The 20,769-nt window shown below is 42.3% G+C and overlaps 1 protein-coding gene across 1 annotated transcript in view; it reads right to left on the bottom strand.

Moving 5' to 3' along the window:
* MYT1L (myelin transcription factor 1 like) overlaps positions 1-20,769 on the bottom strand; it is a 1,231,183-nt gene that overhangs the window by 983,562 nt on the left and 226,852 nt on the right. The gene's annotated exons all lie outside the window — the stretch shown is intronic.

Here is a 20,769-nt window from a genome sequence, read left to right as displayed (position 1 = left end):
CTTTTACGCCTCACCACTTTCACATTTCACCAGCTGCCACTGACAAATGGTTTCTACTGGAGGCATTTGAGGCAAATGGGCTTTGGATTTTAAACGGACATGGACAATAGGCCAAACAGCGCAGGCTCATTCGAAATGATACACCTATTATAAACACGTTCATGCCATGTTCTGTTTTCATGTGCAATCTGGGGACCAAAATTTATCCCCAACTTTTACGCCTTACCACTTTCACATTCCACCAGCTGCCACTGCACACAAGTTAAAATAATCCCATAAGGGACTAATTTTTGGGGGGGAGCTTTCCTGCACTCAGTATAATGCGGGTAACCACAGCACTATGGCTACCTTTTCAGAAATTCAAAAGGGACCAATCTTAATGCCGTCACACCTGACTCTGTTGCAGAATTCTGGAAGGAAAAAAGGAATAATATGGGACAGAGAAAAGGAATAATATGGGACAGTACTGATTTCATGCCATAGGACACTATTGATTCGCAGCAGGCTACCATTTCAGTGCACAAAAGAGGATCGTTGTTGTGGTGATGCTGCTATGCTGGGTAATTTAGCAACATCCTGAAAGTTACTTATAGGCTTAGGATATTATCTGGGTAGTCATGTCCTGCAGATATCTTCTTTATTTCTTTCCTCATATAAATCTTCAGACAAACAACCCCAAAATTAATCTGACCTCTGGTGCAGCAGCAATAATGAAACTGGCATGGAACTTAAAAACTTGTATCCAGCCCGAAACCCATTGTTAAAGGAATAACCATAGGAAACAACACTGTACTTTCTCTCCATATTTAATCAGTTTGATGCCCTTATCACATCTAGAACGTGCCCAAAACCTGAGAAGGGTGTCATCTCCTTCATGTGACATGCATACAATTCATGAGCAAGCCATTGGTTAAAGCAGGGTGGTGCAACATCAATCCACTTAGCCAGAATTTCAGCAACTACCAAGAGCACCAGATAAAATATAAAACAAATGAAAAATGCAAAGCCTTATGCATTAAAAAGACAATGAGAAATATTATACAACCATTTTTTTAAGTGCTCCCTACCTGTGCTAGTGTTGTACTACAAATAGAGTAAGTCTGTGGGCCAGATATTGGGGTGGATGGTGATTGAAACTCCTCCACATTTTGGAGGAAGTGGTAAACTCAGAGAAGAATCAGTGAGGGATTTCCTCCACTAAAGGGATAGTATAGTGGGTGATACTGCTCTACTAAATTGTGTTCCAGATTTTAACACTACCCCTACAGATCTGAAGATATGCTATTTCCCCCACACCCCTAGGTCAGGACAAAGTCCTTTGTTTACACAGGAATGAAACAGTTTTAAATGGTACTATAAAATCATGCCTGTTAACTACTAAATTCAGTAGATCAGTATTAAGAAGAGGGTAAGATAAGTTTGGAGTACCTCTTCATTCAGCCATTAGCTCTCCATCCAGGGCAGAAATTGCCGCCTTGAACAAATTCGATCCCAACCTTCCAGAAATCAACTATACCACAACATGGAAATTCCCACTGTCAGTTTCTTAAAAAGATCCCTAACATTGGACATTTCAACTTTTTGATTGTCTATACACCATAAAAAAAAGTGGCAGCATCAAAGGATTATGGGACATGGATTTCAGCCTAAAATAAATTAGTCTAAGGTTTCCCTGTCCTCACCCTCACCCAGGCTTCTGGGCACCATAGCACTCCCAGAACACAGGAATGTTGCACAAATTCTTGCATTAAAAAATGATTTAGAAATGTTGAAACAACAAAACGAATCCCACAAAGTAAACCAAACAAGGAATAAAATACATAGGTGGACTGGGAACAATCTACCCCACATTATAACAATACATTAAAAAATCACAGTGAATAGACATGAATAAGACAATTGCACCAATCAGTCTAATAATCCTGAAAACTGTGGGATGCTTAAACCCACAGGATAATCTTTATAGCATACCAATATTTTTTTTTAGCTCTAGTCAAAGTACTGCTAGTAGATGTATTTTAGGTGTTCTCCACAACTCCAGTCACTTTGTTGCTAATTTCACTTTCATCTGTAGCTCCACCCACAACATACACTGAACATTATCGTCCTGAAGGTAAGAACAAGCCCCATAAATAAGTGAAGAATGCACCATTGAAGTTTTTCCAGGATGGACTACAGAAATGTTATTCTTGTAGTGCACTTTTTCTCTTTCAACCACTACAACATGGCCATGTATCTTGATTACTTTCATGGGCACAGAAAACGTTGCGAAACCTTTTCTCACATGAACTGGCTTTTTCACTCTGATCTAATTCCTAACTTTCATGCACACTTCATTGTTCCGAGCACTCCAAACTTCTGAAAAGTCCAACCGAGCCTTCCGCACATCTAACACCCTACCCAGGACGTAACAGTTCATCATCTGACGATCCATCCATTCTTTCTTAAGATTAGTGCCAGCAATCATTCCTCGAATGAGCGTAAAGGGTGATACCCCAGTGGTACTATATGGTGTAGTCCTACAGGCCCAGAGCATAGTTCAGATTGTTCAGAGCTTTTGACAAGAGGGATGGCTGACTCTAAACTAGGATTTTTGGTAGACAATAATTTTTCCTGGTTTCCTCTATGACATGTCTTTTCTATTAGCTGATAACGAATTATCTCATCTTTCAAGTCACGTTAATTCCAGCTAAAGTACGCAAAGTTGCCTCAAAATTGTCAATGTACTACCCAGAAACCTGTTTGCACCCTAAGAATCTGTGTCTTTCAAGCACAACGTTGTGGTTTGGACAAAATCTCCTTTCTAGTGCAAAGGCAGCCGGCTAAGGTACGCGCGGTAGGGAGGGGCAGGGCGCAGCAGGGTGGAAGCCGATGGACAATGGAATAGGTATATTTATTTATTTCATTATACCTCTTCTGTCATCAGTCGGCTTCCCCCCACTGCCGCGCCCTGCCCCGCCTCACTGCACATACCTGAGGCGGCCTCCATTGTTCTAGTGTTTTAATTACAGTTGCATATTCATCTACCATATTCCCTTCAACACTCGTTGGTAGTCTGATCTGTTCAACCATCAAAGTCTTTAATATTAGTCCTAAGCTATTAATTAGCAAAGCTTTCTTTTTTTTCCAAGTAAACATGTCCTCATTATAAGAAATTGGGTTGTTGTGGAGGGAGTGAAATCCTACTCAAGCAGCAACCACAATCTACCAGGGTGAAGTCCCTAGCAAACTCCAAATTAACCTGTGCTCAACCCTCTTGTACCTTGGCACATAGTAGTCAGGCTTAACTTAGAGGCAATGTGTAAAGTAAATGAGGATCACTTCAAACAGTTAATAATGTAAAAAACACACCAGAAGAAAAATGTCGCACCAAATTAGAGAACAAGAGCAATACATTTTTGATTAATACAATAAGACCAATAACACACAAATCGAACCAGTAGGACCAGAGATATAGATTTAAAGATTTCAGTGAAAATTGTGAGAAAAAGCACAAAGTGCCAATTGTGGATATCTGGTCGTACCAGACCAGGAAAAGTCACAAGTTCAGGCCAACCACATTGGAGTACCTTAAATCCTAATTGAGGAGCGTTGCGAGGTGCCGCGTCATGAATGTGTCGTGCACCCGAGATGATGCGAGGTCCGTGTCAGAGATGCATTAAGCAGGGTTAGTGCCGGAGAGCTGTGAGGCTCCAATGTGAGGTTCATCATTGTCTAGCAGGCCGTCGACTTGGGGGCTTGTAATGTGAAGTCCTGCTTTGAGGATGTGTCGCACACCAGCTGGTTCCCAAGAAACTGAGGGGCTTGCAATGTAAAGTTCTGTGTTGTCATCAAGGATGCTGCCAACGAGGGGCTTGCGATGCAACGGCCTGCACCAGGGATGCATTGTGCAGCAGCAGTTCTGAGGTATCTGCGAGCTATGACAGTGAGGCTCAGTCTTTGTGAGAGGGAAGTCCATGCAGCAGAGGCGATGTGTAGATTCTGCTCGAGGTATGCCGCACAGCAGAGGAGAGGAGTCGGTTCTACCGGGTCCACAGATGAGCTGTCAGAGAAGCCTTCAGGCCCACTTCCAAAGGTCAATGAATGGGGTGGCAGCACATTGCAGGGTTTGTCTAACAGTTGAAGAGTACAGCTGCAGGGTACAAGAGACTGGCCTCGGAGTCAATCTTGTGGTTCTGGGTACAAGTTGCAGGTCCAGTCCTTGTCACCCAGGCAAGAGGACAGCAGGGCAGAAGGCCAGCTCAGCAGTCCTGAATGTCAGCAGGCCACCAGGGCGCCAGTCCTCTCAGCAGCACAGCAATTCTTCTTCCTGGTAGAGTCTTTCAAAGGTCCAGAAGTGTACGGAAGAATTGGAGTCTGAGGTCCAATACTTATATCTGGTGCCTTCTTTGAAGTGGGAGAAGCTTTTAGGGGATACCCTTTGAAGTGCACAGGCTTTCTGCCTCCCCTGACCTGGCTCCAGACTAACTACAGGGTATATGCAGCCCTTTGTGTGAAGATAGGACACATCCTATTCAGATTCAAGTGGGGCTGTGCCAGCCCCACCCTACCATCCTGCCATTGATGGCCTATTAAAGGACACTTACACTCTCTATTGTGTGTGGCTGGCTAGGAGGAGAAGACAAAGACCAACTGCCAACTACACCTACACCTACAGATACAGGCCGTCTCTGACATCCTCAAGCCCAACCTTCCAGAAGTCAATTACATCACAATGCAGAAATCCCCACTGTCAGTACCTTAAAAAGATCCCTAACACTGGACATTTCGACTTTCTGATTGTCTATACACAATGCAAAACAGTGATAGTATGGGACAAGGATTCCAGCCTAAAATAGATTGGACTATAGCATTACCCGCCACGCCTACACCCAGGCTTCTGGACACTTAAGCCCTTCCAGGACACAGAAATACGGCACATATTCCTTTATTAAAAAAATATAAAAAACAAACACATAAATGCATACATATCTCACTAACTAGCTAGATAAATATATATATAGATAATATAGTACTATTAAACTGAAAAACAAGGGAAAGGTTGTTTTAATGTGGAACATAATACCCATAGAAACTTTGGAATCAGGCATACCATGTACTAGCTTAGCTAAAGAGAGAAATAGCATTTAAAAATCCTTTCCTAGTGTACCCGTATATGTAAATATATATAAATATATATACATTATACTGAGTCAGCAGATCGTGCTCAGGGATAATGGCCGCTACCACGAGTTCCACAGTGGGGAATCTTGTGATAATAGCACTGCCCACACTCGCCAACTAATAGTGCTGTCAGCACTAGGGCTCCACAGAGGCAAGAGGATGCAATTAAAAGGAGTGCTTGAAAGAAGGTATGAATAAATGAATAAGCAACAAGCAGAAGCAGATATTAATAAATAATCTAAATGAGATCCGTAGTCGATCAAAGATTCTTCACATGGCATAACAGGATATAAGCAGAGGGGAGAAATAATGGATAAACTTAAGCTCACCTTGTGGAAAAGAAATTGGAAACATGAATGCGTACAAGATATTTAGCTTGTTCTTCAGGGGATGTAGATTATAATGTGTAAAACAAATTGAAGCGATTGAGCGAGGAGTGTAAACAAATACTGATAAAAATAGTTAACACATAGCGCCTTGTTGCACTGTTTTGGAAGCTGCTCTCACAAGATCTCAACATGAAGCAGTGCAGCATGGACTGATCGCAAAGTGAATCAAACTGTTTTTATCTAAATGCATTGGGCCTCATTTATGAGAAATGACGCATCGCTGCGTGAAAGCAGCAATGCGTCACTTCTCAGTGCGCACTCCTTGCAACATTCCTGATGCGTCATATTTAATGTATGACGCATCATGTCGCAAGGAGTTACAGATACGTCAGTATTTCTGACGCATCTGTAAGCGCAAAAGTGACGCATTGCTGGAGTGTGTCACAAAAGTGACGCAACTCCAGCAATGCGTCCGTTCACATGGTGCAGGCGCAAGATTTTGACGCAACGGCGTCCTAAAAGTCACGCATTGAAATTTCATAGATTTCACTGCGTCACTTATACGACCCTTCCATGCGTCAATACGCCCCTCTTGCATACATTATACCTGGCGCAGGTATAATGTGGCGCAGGAGTTTACAAAGTGACGCATCTACCTAGATGCGTCACTTTGTAAATATGGCGCAACAAGGCGCATTTTTTACACCACTGGTGCGTCACAAAAAGTTACGCACCGGCGGCGTAAAAGTGACGCACGGCCTCATAAATGAGGCCCATTGTTCTTAGTTTTTCCCCAGTTTAATTGTTCTTTGTGAAATTTTATACATCCACAAAGTAACAGTTTTTAGAAAACTCACCCTCTTGGCGGTCACTGCATAAATATTTTCCATATAATCATATCAATGATATTGTAGGGTACTTCACTGAATTATTTCTATTAATTGTATGTGTTCCGTTAATTCTATGGGCCTCATCTGTTAATTCCATAATTATGCACTGATGGTGGGAGGGCTGGGACTGTTCTTAAAACTCACAATGCCTATTGTTCTTAGTATAGCACAGTTGAAAAAATAAAAAGCCACACATGCATTCTTTGTTGGGATTTTTTAGCCAGGTTTTTTTTAGTTATGCGTGGTACTTAAGTCTAGTGGATTGCTGCTCAAGAAGCACCTGTTGAGTTATGGTCTGCAAGGAAAGCACAGAGATGAATTTGGATTGGATAACATTGCTAAATTAGGACAAAGGAGATGAATGAATGGGAACTTTATAAAATCTGAACGAAATCCTAAAGAACTCTAAAACGGTGGGTGTGGTTTTCATTTGGTCCAAACAAGTACAGTAAACGATCTGGCCAAGGAGATTGAATGGTAGAGGGTCAATGAGACAGACATGGCTCGAGCATCTCCTAACCTGACTGTTCTTGTAACTAAATAAAAATCTTATTTGTAAGATTTCATTATTTTGCAGAGTAGAGTAAAGCAAAGTAGAAAAGCAAATTTACGTCTACACACGTAGCAGTTAAATCCCAATAGACTTTTTCAGAAAATTTCACTGTGATCTTGTTGGGAGCCAGAAACACTTTGAAAAATCTACCTAATTATGTACATATGGTGGATCAATTATTTGAGCACTAAAGGTATTACTGGACCTGCACAATCTCGATCAGTGTTAGAAATCAAACTGGGGTGCCATATGGCACACACATTTTGTTGTTGTTTTCAACATGGTATCTCAAGTTCAATGCAGTGCGTTTTTCCTGAAGAGTTTGTGTGTTGCGAACAAATTATAAAAACATGAATGGAAAACAAATAAGTATGATATGGAAGGTATCTATTGTAATATATGGTAACATTTCTAATATACAACAACAGACAGGTTAGGAGATGCTCGAGCCATGTCTGTCTCATTGACCATCTACCATTCAATCTCGTTGGCCAGATCGTTTACTGTACTTGTTTGGACTGTAACAGAAAATATGGCCTTAACAACTCACAAAACCATAATACATAAAAACCATCACATCAAAGAGACCCTTTCTTGTCAACCTGCTGGATAGGTAACTTGGGGCCAGATCACAAAACAGTTTTGACTGGTGGCATCTCATGCCCTTAGGGGTGAGTTAAGGCAGGGCTTTGTGCGAACATCTTTTACCACCTTAGTGTGAAACCAGGTTTCTAGAGGTGGTAATGTATGACAAGAATTTGTACATATTTGTTGTATGGCATTTTGTCGTGGTGGTGATATGTTCTGTTGTTTTTTTTTTAGTGCTGCTCTTTTTTGTGATGCATTATTGAAAAGTAATGTTGCTGTTTGGTCATATTTGTTGTACTTCATTCTGTTTTTACTGTTGTTTTGTAGCTTGTTATGTTTTCATTGAGCTATGTTTTTTTTGTGTATGTTATGGTGGTATATTCTGTTATTTACTCTAGATATGTCAACAAATGCAACTACATTTCCACTTGAAGCAGTGGAGGCTTTGAAAGGTATTATGAAAAACACCACTCTTTGATCATTATTTTACCCCATCTAAAGTCTTCAACTTTTTAAGACACTAGTTAGCCAAATACTACGGCAGACGCTGTGCCTTAAATCAACACTTGAAATGCTTACTTTATGTGATACGTCCCATGGTGCCTTATTTAGAGTTTGCCTGCGTGGGGCATCCATCAGAACATGGCGGATGTTCAGTCTGAAGTGTTTAAAGTGACATCAACATAAATGTGCTTTTTATATGGTGTACAGGACATTCATTATTTTTTGCCAGCTGCCCTCCATTCATCAAACTCTAAATATGACTTTTGACCTGGAATATAGTTGCACATTAGATTTTCAGGTTTCTTTTGCATTTTCCTGAAAGGAATGATGGGCATATTTACAAAGAGGTGACAGAGCATGGTGTTAGACTTCTTGACTTAACGCCATGCTCTTTCACTTCTGAAACTCAGAGCTGCACCGTAATTACAACAATATGGTGTAGCTCTGGGTTTCCCCATGCTGGAGCTAAATTTAGCTGCCTATTGCAAATGCACACACCCTTGCACCATGGTACAAGGAATCTTAAATGGTGATCTTCCATACGTGCTGCTTTGTGCAGCACACATAGAAACTTGCAATTCGTTATTTTTAGGTCGAGCATACAGAACCTCTTGTATATACTTTAGTATATACTTATATGTGTATGTACTTTGTGGGCTCTGGAGATCAGCGCTAGGACTTGTCTGCTTCCGCTTAGGGCCTTTTTTCTTTTCAACTGCCTCTATTTAACTGTCTTGATAGAAAATGGCCAGTAGAGGTCAGTAAAATACCAGAATTGCTTTCTGCTTTTTCAACTGCCTCTATTTAATTGTCTTGATAGAATATGACCAGCAGAGGTCAGTAGAATACTATAATCACTTTAGCATTCTCTACATTCCAATCCATAGGAATTGTCTTTCACGAACATTCGTTGACAATAATATTTAATATAAAAACAGATCTTTGGATTATACCATTCCCCGCTGAAAGGCAATATTTCTCTCCTTCTGTTCCCATACCTGGCGTGTCATGCAGTTTGGTGCTTACTTTCCTTCCATGTTAAAGAACAGTAGATGTTTCAGCACTCAGGCTAATGTGCTGCATACCTATATACATGTAAGGTCCCAAAGGAGAGACCGATTGCACTGCAAATGCTTGTTAAAATGATCGTTTATGTGCAGGAACGAACACCTTCCTACATATAAACAATCATTCTTGGTGTTTTGCTGTTTTTATGTGTGCTACACAAATGCAGCACATATAAAAACAGAATAAATGAGAAAAAAGCATTTCTCCTCTTCGTGCCCTGTTAAGACCACGTTTTCCCTGTCTTCATTTTGCTGCTGCCCCATATTTACGTCACACTTTCAAATATGGGGTAGAGTCACAATCAAAGGCTGTTGCGGTTGAACGCCCGCTGCAACACCCATTGCCCATCCCTTTCACACTAATTATAGAGTGAAAGGGTGCAGTATTTACACAATATGTGGGTTAACACTGCATTGTAAATAAGGCAAAGCCCGTATCGGCACCCAAAATCAAAAAAATGATGTTCTGGTGGCGATAGGGGCCTGTAAATATGCCTCCATCATTTTGAATCATTAGACAATTCTTTAACCAGCATCTCAAACTTTCTTTATCCGCTCTTTGACATTTAATACTGATGCGACTTTTGCATGATTTAAATTCATGTACAGTCTGTGTTATTCAGACTATAACACAATGACTATGACAGACCTGATGCCAGGGTCAAAGCTATCACTTATTTGGTCTTCTTTTACAATCAAAACGTGACACCCAATACCAAAGAATAGGATTCCACCCAAAAAGAACATTTAAGATCAAAAGAAAGCATACAGTCAAAGTAATTTCATTTTTCAATCTTCGTGACAAATACGCTTCTGAAATAATGTTTGAAAGAAAACAATGGAATTTGCTTATAACCCTTAACACTAGCTAAACAAAAAAGTGACCTTTACAGTACATTATTAGCCACATTTGAATGGTGGGGTGTGGGGGGACAGGAGGTGGTTGTTAACAATCTGAATGTCTGGTTATTGGGTAATAACTGTCAGTTGTTGGATCACCAAGTCTTCTTTGTCTGCCTGTCCCAGACACCGGAAGAGGCTGAATATGGCAGGCCTGTCTCGTGTGACTGGAGTGCTGGCCCAAGGGTCTCACTTATTTTGGAGGCAGTACAGCTTCCCTTATTTTCTAAGAGCTGTGCTTCCTAGCATTGGGTGAAGGCTGAAGAGGGATCCAGTCTGCTGTTTGGTTGGAGTGGGCCACAGAGTGCAGTCAAGGAGGAAGTGTGCTGCTGAGACAATAGAGGAGAGAAGATCTGAAAAAATGTGCCAAGGTATGGTTTGCTTAAGCTTAGTGGAAAGGACAATGCTAGTTTTTTACGTACACAATGATTTTATGCTGTGAGTCCCCGACAAGGATAATATCAGATGTGTTGCTCTTAAATACAAAGCAGCAATGGCTAATAATGACCACTTCTCAATTGTGATTTCTACATTGTGTATTGGTCTCATAATGTTGGCGATAGGTAAAATACAGTTGTTATTGTTTGCAGCAGTTGGCAATAACACTGAATCCAGAGTTTTTAATTCCAAATTGCAACATTGTCTCAAAAAGTATTTCATATTACCGTAGTTGTTATTCTACGTTGCACGATTGAATCAGGTTGATCGATTCACTATATATCCGTACAGTTTCATCTTAGAGCGCTGTAACTGCCTCACCAATGTACAATACTAGCTTTGAAATTTCAAATAACAATTGATTTATTAAGTGCTCTTGTCCAAGGAAATATCTTCCCGGAGGTGCATTACTGTGCCAGTTTGTATGGCTCCTTCATATTCTGTCAATATGATGTCCAATGATCGTGTTACCTTGCCCAAAAAGAGCAATCCACAAGGACACCTAAGGACGCAAACTTAAATGCAATGGGTCCAACCACAAAAAACAAGTATCTTACACTGCCACACAAAAGAGAGAAAATTTGAATTAAAGGTATAAACAAGATAGTATGTCATGAAAGTGTGTGAAATGTACAGCCAATCAAAAGACCAATTAGAACATTTGCCGGACCATTAATTGGTACCGGCTGCACATTCGATGAACCTGTTCTTTTTCAATGAAACTTAGTAATGCATTAAAGACAATGTTGGAATATTTCCCACAACCTACCACAGTTTTCAGAAATGATTGTGATATTTTATCATCATTTTTTTATTGTTAACACTTTACAAAAACGCCATTCAATAACAAAATCCGCAAATGCACATCACATCATACATTTTGCCAAGTATGGAATACTCTAGCATTAAAAATATTTTAAAATGAAACCAGATTACTAACAATTCGATATATTTTTCATTAATTAAACAATATTTTTAGCATAGTTCTCAAGGCAGAAGGAATGGAGATTTTCATTTCGTTGTTAAGTTTAGCGTACATGTGTGTAACGATTTACGGAGAAGTTGTTGGTAACTGTATGCTCCAGAAAGGAATGAAATGTCCAGTTATAGGGATTCTGAACAATTCTTCCTCTTGGGATCATTTTAAATATGGCTGCAAATTACCATGGTGCGGTGCTGATAATAATACTGCAAATATCACTGAAACTAATGGCCAGGACTCTCACTGCATTTTGTTGCCACAGGACACGTGTTCAATGACTATTCCTTTATTGGATCCCAGAGAAACCGGTTTCCAACACTGGACTTATATGCTCACAAGAAAGAGGCTGTGGCCAATTATGTAAACTGCAGCAACGTTAATCGCACAACTTTCCTGTTTGCAAATTTCTTTGGGGCCTAGTTTGTCAAAATGTTTGTCAAAAATATCTTACAGATCATGTCAATGTTATTGTTTGTCATGGCCCCCCCCCCCCCTCATTGACTCCACCCTTGATGATTCCAACCCCATTATGAGATCTTAGAGTAAACTTTGTTTTCCATTTCCAGTATGGGACATGCATATTCACAAAATAGACAGACTGAGCATCAGCAGAATGGACCTTTGGAAATTAGGTACACAACCATTTCTGCTAGGTTTACTCCACACCACACATGCTTTTTAGGAATCGAACGAAACACAATATTAGTTCCAAAACAGTTTAGTGTACACAAAACAATTGTAGGAGATTAGTCTGCTGCTTACACTGAAAATAAACACAACATGGACATATTTCACATGGGAGCAGCATGATAAAGACATTACAGAAAGCAGAATACAAACCAGGATACAGGACGGTAGCATTTATCTTTAATCTAGGTTAGGCAATGATGTATTCCTACAATCAAAAATCCCATGTGATTGATGGATGAGAATTGCAGTCTCATCTTTAAGTTCCTATTTACAGTATTGAATGTTTTTGATTTAATGCTGTAAATAGGAACATTGTGCTGTATATTGAGCAGACATGAGATTATATCTGCTTTTTATCATTATTTGGCAGATTCAGTGAGCTTTAACTTACAAGGGTTGAATCGATCAGTAAATAATGGGTTCCAGGGTTCAAGGTATGATGAATTCTGCATTTGTGGTGTTAGGGTTTATCTTCCATTCAACCATACTTATTACATTAGTTTGTAAGTTACGTTCCTGCACTAGTGAAGACTGTTTACACCTGTTGATATCATAACGTTCACTTCGAGTAAGTGGCTACTCCTTCATTTGCACAGTTTATTTTTGGCTGTGAAACAATGTCCTCTTTTTTTCAATGGGCTACTCTCTTTGATATGTTTATTCAGTGTTACAATTCTACTTTCAGTTTTTCAGTGTCACTTTTCTAGTATGGTGGTGATTTTTGAACATGCAGTCATGTCGGTGAAGGACTTGTCTTTCTGCACGCAAACTAACAACTTTACATGTCAAAATGGGTATTTAATGGGCACTTCACGATAGTCTACCAACAACACATATTTACATGCAGTACTGTCTTCCCTTATATATAATCACAATTAAAAAAGTATTCTTATTACTTATGTTTACAGAGGCCAATGCAAAGAAAACATTTATTATCCCGAGTTTGCTGTATAAGTCAAGTAATTTATATAGCTCTCATTATCAAAAGCAAAGAAATAAACATAAATATCTATAACACAAACTGATGATCAATACTCCATTTCCAAATCATGTACGCAGCTTGCTTGACTCTCAGAATATTGGATGGCTCAAGCAGAGACCTAATTTCTAATTTCTAATTTAAAACACTTGTAGAGCGCGGCGTACACCTTGCGGTTTCTTGGCGCTGGAGGTTCAGTAACTGAGGGAGAAAGACCATGGAAGGGTGGAGTAAGTATTAGGCGGGGAAAGCCTGGCTGAAAAGGAAAGTTTTCAGGTCTCTACGGAAGGAGAGATACTGAGTTGCAGAACGGAGATTGTCTGGAAGTGAGTTCCAGAAAGTAGGGGCCAGAGTTGAGAAGTTAGAACCGCCCCACTTTTTGCGTGAGAAGCGGGGGATCTGGAGAAGGGACTTGGAGGAAGACCGGAGATTTCTAGCGGGGACATAGGGTTTAATTAGTGAGGCGATGAAAGCGGGGGCAGTGCCCTGGCAGGCCTGAAAAACCATGCATCCGATCTTAAAAAGGGAGCGTTGTTTCACGGGGAGCCAGTGAAGCTCTTTTAGAAGGGGGGTGGAGTGGTGATAGCGTGGAAGGCCGTATATCAGCCTGGCCGCCTGGTTCTGGATGGTTTGGAGTCTACGCAGGCTGTACGCTGGAATGCCATGATAGAGGGCGTTGGCGTAGTCCAATCGTGAGATTACCAGGGCGGCTATGATGATCTTAAGTGCCTGGGGAGAGAAGAAGCGGGAGACAGAGCGGATAGTTCGGAGAGTGAGGAAACAGGAGGAAACCACGGAACTGATTTGTGAGTGAAGAGTGAGCTGATTGTTCATTTTAACACCCAGTGTTTTGACCACGGTGGAGGGGGATGGTGCCGGGCCAAGAGAGGGGGGCCAGAAAAGAGAGTTCCAGGGGCTGGATGAACCACCAGTGAGAACCAGCTCGGTCTTGTCAGGGTTCAGTTTAAGATGGTTGTGGTTCATCCAGTCCCTGATGAATGTCATAGTTGACTGGAAATTAGAGACCGAGAGAGGAGAGAGGGACAGATCAAAGATGAGCTGGAGGTCATCCGCATAGTTGTAAACAGTGACCTCCAGCTGCTGGAGTGCATAGATAAGAGGAAAGATATAGAGATTAAAGAGTAAGGGAGAGAGAGAGGAGCCCTGGGGAACACCGCAGGTGACAGGGAGAGGGGTGGAGGTGAAATCGCCCAGTCGGACCGCCTGAGTGCGGTCCCTCAGAAAGGAGGAGAGCCAGACCAGAGCTGATCCCCCGATGCCGGCCGCCTTGACACGGGCAAGTAGGATGGTATGGTCCACCGTGTCAAAGGCGGCGGAGAGATCAAGGAGGACCAGTGCCTGGTGGTTGTTGTCATCCATACCCTTTCTGAGGTTGTCTAGGACTGAAACTACGACCGATTCGGTCGAATGCCTGGGGCGGAATCCTGCCTGGCGAGAGGCCAGCCCCCCATTCGCCTCGATGTGAGCGCTCAGTACCGCGATGACATGGCGTTCCATCACCTTGCCCAGGAAGGGCAGCAGGGAGATGGGGCGAAAGTTAGCCGAGATGGAAGGGTCCGCGCCGGGTTTCTTCAGCAGAGGCACTATGGTGGCGGCCTTTAGTGCAGGGGTCACAACACCCTGAGCCAAGGAGCTGTTAAGGAAGGCGATGGGGGGATCAGGGCAGCTAGAGTAGATTTGCTGTAAGATGCGTGCGGGGCAGACGTCCGCCGGAGACCCCGACTTTACTTTGGGGAGTATTGCCAGAAAAGATTCCTGAGTGAGGGGAGGGATGAGGGTGAGAGGGTTTTGGACGGTGGGGGGGGAGGGATCAACAAAAGCAGACGAGGGTAATGGGATATTAGCCTTGATAGTTGTGATTTTGTCCAAGAAGTAGTGATTGAGTTGATCACAGAGGGGCTGGGAGGGAGGGATTTGGGACGAAGTTCGGTCAGAGAATGCCAGGTCATTCACAATGCCAAAGATCACCCTGGGTTTGAGACCTCCTTTCCTTAAATTTGAAATCCATTTACTTTATTCTTTGTTTTCTAAGTTCATTGATACAATTGCTCAGTTGTGATTTGCAAACCTTGTACCAAAGCAATTATACTTGAATATGCCTTTTTCCCACTTGTTTAATTTGTTCATTATAGATTTGATTTGGAATATATGGCTCCAAATAATGACACAATTATACTTTTGATTATAACTCATTCTCCTACCCAGAGATGGCGACCCAAGGAGTTCTCATTTCTATACCCAGACTTCACTGAATGTGCAATAGGCTGAAAGCCTGATGACTCTGTTGGTCACACAGTAACATGTCAAGTGCTGAATACATTTACTTTTTTCTATTAAGGCTTCATACGTGAGATTTGGTATATAGGTACTGCCGTACCCTGAAGTCACCAAAAGGCATAGAATGGGGAGGACTGGCCCGCAGCAAATTGTCCTGATAAGAGTGATTCAGACATCCCGACAAAGGGACATTAGGCAGCTTTAATATATTCCACAATCTAACATAGTACCAAGTAAGGCATATGTGTGACAGTTATAAAATCCAGATACATATGTGTGAAGTTAGGAACATTACCTCAAAAGTGTTGGGGTGTCTCCTTTTACTCTGTGTGGTCTGCGCTTGTGGAAAGGTTGCTTTTGGGGTTCTGACTCCATCTTTTGAAGGTTTTCTGTTGTGCAGTGCCCCTGCATCAAGCTGACCTGTGAGGTGCGGCGGGAACTTCCTGTCAGGAGTGTGGAGACATATTCAGGAAAGGACGTGGCTGAGGCCTAAAGCACACCCACAGCTGGTTCTAGCTGCTGCACAGTTGCTTGCTCTGATGAAATTGTATGCATTTTCATTTTCTTTGTTTTTGAAGTGCTTTTGATGCTATTTATATATATTTTGCTTGGTAATTTGTATATGGAAGGAATGAATTTACATAGGGGAGTCTTTTTTCGTGGACGCCGAAACTTTGCTGCCATAATTGCCCTGCATTTGCCGGTTCACGTGTGGGAGAGTGATTGATTTCCTTTGAGCACCAGTAGGAGCGTTATTGTCAGCGCATAAGGTCCCCCCGCCGCCGCTTAACAATCTGCAGCTGCCGAGCGCCGGGACTACAGCCCCCACAATTCCTCCAGGTACCGCCCACCTACGACAGCGGAAGCGCCCGGAGGCGCACAATAACACCTGCACTCCTCCAGCCCCGTGGAACGCGTGTGGGTGCAGCCCGGGTGAAGCCCGGGTCAAGGGCGGAGCTGTTTCGTCACCGTTCGGGGGCCGAAGGAGGACGGGTCGGGTCCCCCCTCTTGGATTTGCTAGCAGTATGTAGCCTTGAAACATCACGGGACTTCTTGTTGCTCAAAGAACATACAACCTGTTTTACCTGCTTGCTCACCCTCCACAAGCTACTGTTTTTTGGATCTGCGCTGGTGTTCCGCTCTCCCTCCGCTGCTGCATCCTGCCAGCAGCCGCTGAGTGGGGGAGAACGAGAGGGTTTAACAAAAACTACCACTTTGACCTGCAATCTACGGCGAGGACTGACTGTATGTATATGCATATGACTTTAATAAGCAGTCTTACCTAAAGCTTTTCATTTGGCCTCCTTGATTATTGATAAATGTTCGTTTACAGTTTGGTCAGAGATAACACTAAAGGCTAAGTATGTTCTAACTAGGTATTCATAGCTTTAAGTAGGTATCATGACCTCGCCTGTCTCAAAAGAAAAATCCTTAGTGGGTGGAGGAACTAAACGAGGGACATTAGATAATTATGTCATCAGGGCTGCCATAGCAACTGACAGGGACATCGCACTCGCTGAGCGACGGGCCGAGAGACTGTTGAGCTTATCAAGAATAAACGTTCATCTCTGGGCCCGCTACAGTTAGCCATGTCACCGCACACCAGCCCGCCTTGCGAAAGCGAGAGTCCTGAAGCATCTTTCGGTGATAGCATACCGTTACTCCTCCAAGATAGAACCCCTCCACTCGATCCAAATAAAAATAATGATTAGATCATAAACCTTTCTGCCTCTTTAGGTAGCACGATACGAGAGGCAGAAGCCTTGGCAGACACACCGTTACCATTGGTAGAGACTGCCCAAAAACCTAATGAAACTTCTAAAAACCCTCGAGTACAAGGCCCCCCCCCCGAAAAAAAGGAGAAAGAGGGGGAATGGACCACAGAGAAAAAAGATCACTCATACTGATTCTGTTAAACCTAAGAGCTCCTCATCCGATGCACCTACATTACCCGCACCAGCTATCCAACCACCCTCCCCAATACTAGAAACATCTGGAACTGATCTAATGGGAAGTATCGAAAAACTGGTTAGATCTCTCCTATTGCCTTTAGTAGAGAGACTAAAAAGAATAGCTCAACAGTTGGGAAACTTAGAACAGGAACCACAAATCAAATTAAATCTAAAACCCTGAAACCAATGTCCCCCAAAACAACACAGCAAAAAGTGAAAAATAGATATAAAGAGACTTAGGTGGGTGGAAAACCTAATCTCCCAGGAAGTGTCCAAAAACCTATTGGCCATGATGATTCTGCGAGGACATCCATCCCTAAGAGGCACATTGCGGATCTGCCTCCGGAAGCAGCTCCGCTTGTGGTGGTCCTCACTGGAGTTCTGGTTCTGGAGGATGGTAAGAGAGAAGATCAAAAGCAGCTAAAAAATAAAGTCATTTTTTGGCTCAGGCAGAATCGACCACTTCCTCCTAACATAAATGGCGAAATTTTATACGTGAGGCGTCTTCCCTGGTTAGGACCCAGAATAAAGAACATAATGCGGGACATCATCATAATAAATTTTAGAGACAAAAGGGCAGTCAGTCATATTTTAAATTGGTTTCCTCTTAATGGCAGTAATGCAATTACAGCTCGTGAATTGCCCTATTTTTATCCCAGAAATTTGATGACCCCTGTTACTAATCCCAGGCCCCTAGTCCATCTTCAGAACGACCATATCAGACCTATGTTCCAACATCAGGATGATCACTTCATGCCCCAATTTAAACACCGAGATGATCGCCTTAGACCCCTATTCAAACATCAGGATGCCTGCTTTAGGCCCCCACCCCCACATCAGATTGATCACTTCAGACCCTTACTTCAATATCAGAATGATCACTTTAGGCCCCCAGGATATTTTTATCCCTCACTGTGGAATAACCCTCCTACCCAGCAACGCAGGTTTAACCATCAACTGACCACAAGATCTTTTTTGATCCCCACCCAGAACCGATATAACATTCTGTCAGGAATAGATGATATAGAATGACTAATATCTACGCCAATGTCTTTAGGCAATTCTAACCTGCACATCCTAGACAAGCTGATCGTACCCCTAGAGGTTTCTTTATTGGAGGATTATTCTCACAGTTTTTCTCGCTCAAGCGAATTTCCTAATAAGGCCCCGGAAAACAGTATTTTGAACGAAGGGCCTTGGAACTCAACACAAGATCCCTCTCCGTTGACCCAAGGTCAAACTCCGTAAATTCATTTTAAACAACCCCATCTCCCTTCCAAGGTACAATCATCCAGTAGTTCGACCCTTTCAATCGTATTCTGGAACGTAGCAGGCCTGCGTCCTAAAGTCAACTAACTTAATTGGCTAGAGACAATTAGAAATCATAATGTAGTATGCTGCCAGGAAACATGGTCAGTGACTGCTATCCATCTTCAGGGGTACAGAACGTTTTACTCTAGTGCACGTCCTTCCCTCTTTGGTAGACCCAAGGGAGGACTATCAGTATATGTATCTAATACCCTCCCACTTAAGGAAATTGTTGAATTAAAAACTGAAGAGAACTATCAGATCCTCAAACTTTCTGTGAATCAAGGGCACATATATTTCCTGGTGAATTTTTACAATAATTTGCCACAACCAGAATTTGTTCAAGTCCTAAATAGGATAACCTCTTTTTTAGATTAGCAAAGGAGTAGATTTTCCTTTTCACCTTTTAAGTTGATATGGGGTGGAGATTTTAATATTACTCTATGTAAAGAATATAATAAGACTAACTGTGGCATTGTTGATGAAGGCGGAAGACCTCTAACTCATTTCGCTCATTCCAGTACGAGGAATATTCTAAACAAAAAGTTATTTACCCTAGGACTGGGATATGCGAATGAATTAGTTGAGCCTCCAATTGACTTCTCCTCCACTTTTCACGGTAGGGGTTGTAACAGCATAATTGATTTCATCCTGATCTCCAACTATATGAAGGACCAGCTGCTCACATTTTTAACTGGAGATGATATTAGTAGTGATCATTTCCCCATCAGTGTTACCATCTCAGCGAAGGCCGCACGTAATACAACTGGTAACCTTGGGTTGTTAAACCATAAAGCTATAAGCATAGACAAAATAAACGGCTATTTGGTTAAATGGTCCAAAGTAGTTCCGGATGTTATAACATCAAAGGTTATAACCAGAGCCCTTCCTATGCTGGAAACATGTTTAAATCTGCATTCCTGTGCAGAGCAGATTCTGACCGGTTTCATCAATATCATTAAGGTAATTAGCGAGGAGTTGCTTCGTAAGCAAAAGCAGAACTTCTCCCAAGATAAAGGTTGGTTTAATCCTGAATGTCGTAAGGCTCTTTCGACCCTAAAAATAGCTCTATGTAAACCTGTGAGGGATCAAGCTGAAATTAGGAACCTGAGAAGGCTTTATAATTTGGCCATAAAAAATGCAGGCAAGAAATTAAAAAAGATCTTTGTGTGAAGCTTCATGAAAGCTGTAATAGAAAGGATAGTTTCATGTTCTGGAAAGTGGTTAAATCACCCTTCTTGACTCATGTGAACCCTGGCCCCAGTATTGAGGTAGCAATCACTGCAGAGGGATGGGTCTCTCACTTCTCGAAAATATTCTCAGCTGAAAGTCTGTACTCAGACGAAAGTGGGGAGGGAGTATCTCCGAACCCATCAACTTTTCCTATCGATCTATTTTTCAGTCATGATGAAGTAGTTAGCGCCCTGTCATCCTCGAAGTCTGGTAAGGCCCCTGGGCCGGACGGGGTTCCTTTGGATATTTACACCCATACGCAGGAGCTCTGGTCGCCGGTACTGACCCGGGTAATTGAAGCTGCTCTAAAAAGGGCCTTATAAAATCTTGGTCAACCTCTCCCCTGCTGCCCATTTTCAAGAGGGGAGATCGTAACAATCCTGCATGTTACAGGCCCATTTCCCTCCTGGATTCCCTTGGTAAAGTCGCTGGTCGGCTGATCCTAGATAGATTGGGGGTCTGGTCTGAGGCCAATAACATCTTGACAGACCTGCAATACGGCTTCCGGGAGGGCCTGGGCACTGTGGAGCAGGCGTTGAATCTCTCCCTTCTTATTGGGAAATATGTAGGGGTTAAGAAAGGTAACCTTCACCTAGTTTATGTGGACTTGACCGCAGCTTTTGACTGTGTCTCAACCTCAAGGCTGTGGTCAATCCTAATAGAACTAGGCGTAGACCCACCGATAATATCCTTCCTCCGCGAGCTGTATTCTGAAGCATTGGCAAGGGTTAGATTTGGGGTGAACGGTGAGCTTACTCCCCCCTTTGCAGTTACTAAGGGAGTCAGACAGGGGTGCGTCCTGGCTCCCTTCTTATTTAATCTTTACACGAATGGTCTTGAGAAGGTCATGCTAGAGGGGAGTCAGGACTTACCAACTATCGCCAGTCGTCCCATT

This window comes from Lissotriton vulgaris, chromosome 6, assembly GCF_964263255.1.
Source record: "Lissotriton vulgaris chromosome 6, aLisVul1.2, whole genome shotgun sequence".
NCBI classification, from domain to species: Eukaryota; Metazoa; Chordata; class Amphibia; order Caudata; family Salamandridae; genus Lissotriton; species Lissotriton vulgaris.
This window is presented reverse-complemented; position numbering and strand designations above follow the sequence as displayed.